Below are 5,689 nucleotides of genomic sequence, written 5' to 3' on the forward strand. Positions count from 1 at the left end.
TCTACACAGGTGTTGATTATTGCCTCTCCCTCTGGCTCTCAAGAACGTTTTGGTGGGATGAGCATTCAAAGCAACCCTCATGCTGCTGCTCCAGGAATGGAATAATCACAATTTACTAGTGTGTATTTGCTACAAAGAGGCCATTCTGGACTAGAAACTCTTCCAAGACATGGAAGGTATGAAGTAGGGTTCCAGAAAGAACATATGAGTCACCGAAAGTTAATACTCTACATGCCTGACACACTGATGAAACTTCAGTGACTCTGGAGAGCTGGAATGTTACAGGCCAAGAGCCAAAGTCTCTTTGCTACCTCAGACTTGCCATCACATTTATCACCCACTTCTGCATTTGACCTAACATACTTTTATTAGAGAAGATCATTTTCAGAACATATAAGCAGAACCTTGACTTCCAGCCACTCAAAGAGTAAGACAGTTGTCTGAGAGCATCTGGGCCCATGACTGAGGTTTCCTTACTGTGTTGCCTGATGTCTCCAGCCTACCTGAAATAACCTGTCTGATGTCTCTATCTGTATTTTTAAGTGTCTTTATCTATGATTTCTTGTTGTTCAGTTATAAAACTTTATGAAACTGTTACTATGTGGGAATCTGTATCTGCCTCCTTTTGAATTATGAAAATTCATGGCTAATATTTTGTCTTCCCTTTAATTTATCACAGAAAAATATCTTTTGAGATTCTAATTTTAAAATGCATACCAGATATTGAATGGGACTAGTTGATATCACTAATATTTAGTTCCAAAATAAGTTAATCCTTATCTGTTAGAAGTAAGAGCTGTTGTGTGCCAGAGCAGTGTTCTGAAATTTAACTAGCTACACAGAATGGTAAGATCAACGGGGAGGGGTCTGAGTGCAACACTCCAAATACTACAGGAAATTCAAAACAACTGTGACTGGCAGACTAAAAGCCAGAGACCAGATCTAGAGCTTTAAGAAGTTATTCAAAGAAAAAGGCTATTTCCTGTGGCCCAGTGTTAAGGTTCCTATTTTTTTCTGTTTATTAGAAGAAAGAGAAGAGAAATGGGGGAAGAAGAGGAGGACACAGAGATAAGAGTTACCAGTGGGGGGGGGAGGGAGAGAGAGAGAGAGAGAGAGGAGAGAGGAGAGAGAGAGAGAGAGAGAGAGAGAGAGAGAGAGAGAGAGAGAGAGAGAGATTTATGAACGAGGCTGGTCCCTGGTCAGGAACTCAAGGGAGGGCTTTTCCAGGAACAACTATCTGAAGGCCTGAATGGGTGTGGGGGCAAGTTAAGTATAGACTCTGCTCTTCATCCCAAACTGCAGGAGACTCTGTAGAGGAAGCCTTTAGTGAAACACAGGTCTGGGTCCTATAGGTAAGAGATAAGGACTGGGTGCCAGGAATGAGAATGTGTGCCCAATGAAGAGAGAATCCACTCAGAAACCAAGTCCAGGTGTGGGGTTGAAGCATGTTATCCTGGTCTTCAGCTTTCCCTCTGGGTTCCTGAGTTTTCTTTCTACCTCCACAGTGTCAGTGGCTGTTGGCCTTGCATCATTTATTATTTTGTATTATTTAGTTTTTAAATCTGTCCTCTTCATGGAAAGAATGCACCAGCAGCCATTTTGGTTGCTTAGCTATAGTGGGAGCTGAACAGAGCAAGTCCATGGTCATTTAATTGTGTCCCCATTCAGCAGAGACAATGTCAACATAGAGAAGACCAAGCCTAGCTGTTTCAGTATTCCAGCTGAATGCAAGCCCAGTACTGGTGCTTAGGAACTGGCTGATATCTGATCCAGTGCCCCAGTGCATGTTCAGCTGCTAGCCATCCTGATCCCGATAGTATCCAAGTGGCTCACATAAAATCTTCTCATCCCCTTCCATTATAGACCCCACGACACTGAGCAAAACTTCCCATAACAGGAAGAGCTCTCGGAAAAGAAGTGAGCTTCCTTACCTGTTCTTGCTGTTCATGGTGAGTGGAATGGCTTCCTTACTGGTCTCTTGCTTCCTTCTCCAAGGTTGTGAGACCTTCTGTGAAAGTGATAGACTAACTGTACAATGACATTCTTAGTGCATGATAAGGATATGAAAATGAAACTGCTTGGTTTACAGCAATGAATCAACAACCATGAAAGTCAGCTCTCCAACAATACCAACCAACCAGAGACCCCAGGGTCTAAATCACCAGCCTGGAAACACTTAGGGAGGGACCTATGGCTCCAGCTGTATATGCAAGGGAAGATGGTCCTGTCAGGTATAGGTGGGAGAGGAGATCCTTGGTCCCATGAAGGCTGGATGCCATTGGACTGGGAATTCGAGGGTGAGAAGGTGGGAGAGGGAGTAGGTGGGGGCACATCCTCATAGAAGCAGGAAGAGAGGGGTGGAATAGGGGGTTCCCTGGGCAAGAGGTGGGGGAAATGGGGTAAAGGGAGAACATGTGAAATATAAATAAAATATCCAATAAAATAGATAAATAAATAAAAAAAATAAATCTCCAGAAAAAAAAAAAAGAAAGAAAGTAAGTCAGCTCTGGAGCCAAGCTAGTGGGAGGGCATGCCAAGACTTCTCAGCCTAAACTGTCAAACATTTGCTTGTAAGAGATCTTTGTATCCACCTGCTCTTTTGAGGTTTCCAAAGATATGGACACTTTTTATATAGACAGTTACTCTGAAAGTTGGGGATCCCCTGTGATCATCTGAGATGAAGAGGAAGGATATTATTCTTTAAATCTAGTTGCTTAAAACACATCTCCTCAGGTGTTTGGTTCTCCTGACAGTACTAGTAAGTGAGGGAAAGAGCATGATGCCATCCTCCTGAACATCCAGAACCTTCTACTCTTGGGGATGGGGGTGGCATTCTATGTATTGTAAGTTGATTTAGGCCAGTAACAGTGGCTTTATATGGATTTTCCCCTTAATACTAATTTACAATGTTATTTAAATTCTTTTTCATTCTTCTTTAACATTTTAGCTTCCTTGTTCTTAAATCTACTCCAAACTCAACTATCTATCTATCTATCTATCTATCTATCTATCTATCTATCTATCATCTATTTTGCAGAGAATATTACCCAAATTCTTGGCAAAGTGACTTGAGTCAGGTTAAAATTGTGTTTTCTCAGAAAAAAATAAATAGATGTATTTGTTGCCGGTAAGGTTTGCTACAACTGTGGTAAGGATGGTAGAAATTCATTACTTGAGCCCACCTGCATCTTCTCCATCTCTGCTTCTCTGTCACAGAAACTCTACTGCTGCTGAATGTGGCCCCAGGATTTGGAGATCACTAGTGTGTCTCTATAGGTCCATACTTTAGAATGTTGATTCACAGTGTGGTGTTGGAAAGAGGTAGCATGAGACTTTAAAGCATAGAGCTTAGTAGAAGGCCATTACTGGCCTCCCTAGAATCTTCAAAACTTCTTCTCTCACCTTGGGACCTTCCACTTTCTTAGGCAATCCCACCATGATGTCATTTGCTGAGTCCATGAGGCTGCCTGATTTTGGACCTAGGCCACACAGCTGAGGTATATAAATGTTTCTAAATTACAAAGCACCCACTGCACAGTGCTTTGTTTTGGTAATAGGAAAATAGACACAGTCAACAAACTTAGGTTCCTCTTTCTTCCTCTGTCAAGCAATGACTTGTAGTTTTTGATACAACATCCTTATAAGTACTTACTTTTTCTGTCATTCTTAGATACAACAGCACTTTCACTTTGAATTTGTTTATTTTTCTAATCTAGATATGGGGTATTATTTTGTTGAGGGTTTCCAAAACCCAACTCCTAGTTATGTTGATTTTTGTGGCTCTTTCATGTCTGAGCATATGTCTCTGCTTCATTCTGCATCGTTCCCATCCCCAAAGTTTAGTCTGTTCTTCTTTTTGTGTGGTTTTTTTTATGTTTTAATAAGAGGGGACAGTAGGAACCATAGAGGCTGTCTTCCATCTCTAAAGGACTTCAGTTTTGGATTTTTTTTGAACTATATTCTTAAAAATCCCAGAGGAACTGATGCTGCACAGCAGAATGAACTCTATAGAGATGTAAAGTCAAGACAATATTTTCCTTCCTAGTTATCACTTGTCAAACTATGATGGCTTTTACTATTATTGACTTCCCCAGCTCTTACCTAGAGATAAATTCATCCAAAGACAATGTACTAGGGAGTCTCATATTTTTTTTTTAAAATACTCATAGGTTTGGTTTTTTTTTTTTTTTTTACCAGCAGAAAAAGAGCGAGTTAAAAACCAGAGCACACATACTTTCTGGCAGATACACAAAACACAGCAAAGGTACACACACACAGAGATACACACATATAGACACACACACACGCACACATGCACATACAGATATATAGAAATGTGCACACATATATCACACACCCACAGAAGACAAAGAAAGAAAAATACTAAAATAACAATGCTGTGAAAAAATCCTGAACACAAGTATCAGAACAGCATTAGATTTATTATTTTCAGCAGACTTATGAGCCAGGAAAGTATAGCTCGACAAATTCCAAGTCTTAAATGTAATCAAGTTTGAAATACAGAAAATTATGTAGTAGAGTAATTGGATAAATTATTTCTAGACAAACACAAGTTAAGACCATTTATGATATCAAAGCTAGAAATGCAGAAAATTCTTAACACAGTACTTTACAAAGAAGAAGAAAAGGAAGAGGAAGAGGAGGAGGAGAAGGATGAAGAGTAGGAGGAGGAAGAAAATTTCATGTATAAGTCACAATGCAGTCTATGCAAGCCATGAATGGAAGGATGGAGGGGAGAGCTAAAGAGAAAAAAATCTTGTCAAGTACAGTAAACTAGAAAATATCCAGTGCTACCAGGGATGGGAAAACAAAACCTAACAACTAGCCAGCCAACTGGAACAATAAATGCAAAATCATAAACAAAGCAAAATGTGAGTAATAGCTGTGAATGCAAGTACTCTTAACTCACCAATTAAAAGACAGACTACTGGATTGGATTTGAAAACATGAACAAACTTTCTGTAATTCTAGGAAGCACACATATCTGAAAAGACACCCATAACCAGAGGGTCAAAGGTTAGAAATCAAACTAGTAAGTAAATGGTATGTGCAAACAAGTTGATGTAGCAATTTTCATATCTGTAAAGTAGACTTTAAACCATACCCAATCAGAAGAGATAAAGAGGGTTGGCTACTGCATATTATTCATTAGAAGGAACAATTCATCAAATGAACATAAGAATTATAAATATGAAACAAATTTTATTCCCTTGATTTCAAGACACAAACACAAGAAGACTGCATGACTCCAGACATAATAATAACAGGAAAACTCAGTACATTTAAGTAGGGCCTCCAAAGAAAAGCACATGAATCAAAACTCAGAACTAAATTACTGAACAGATCAATTGGACTTGAGAGGCAGCGACAGAAAATTCCACCAGAGAGGAAATACACATTCTTCTTAGCAGTATATTCAGCAGTCTACAATTGACCATACTGCTAAAGAATAAACCCTACTAAATAAAGAACAAATAAAATTAGGGATTAGAGAAATGGCTCACTGTTAAGGGCATTTATGCTTCTTGCAAAGAACACAGGTTCTCCCAGAACACACATGGTCATTTGTAACAGCCTAACTCCAGTTCCATAGGTCCTGGCACACTCTTCTGACCTCTGCAAACACTACACACACATATATGTATGTATATATATGCAAGTCAACCAC

The sequence above is a fragment of the Grammomys surdaster genome, unplaced genomic scaffold, assembly GCF_004785775.1.
Source record: "Grammomys surdaster isolate TR1022 unplaced genomic scaffold, NIH_TR_1.0 125702, whole genome shotgun sequence".
In the NCBI taxonomy this organism is placed as follows: Eukaryota; Metazoa; Chordata; class Mammalia; order Rodentia; family Muridae; genus Grammomys; species Grammomys surdaster.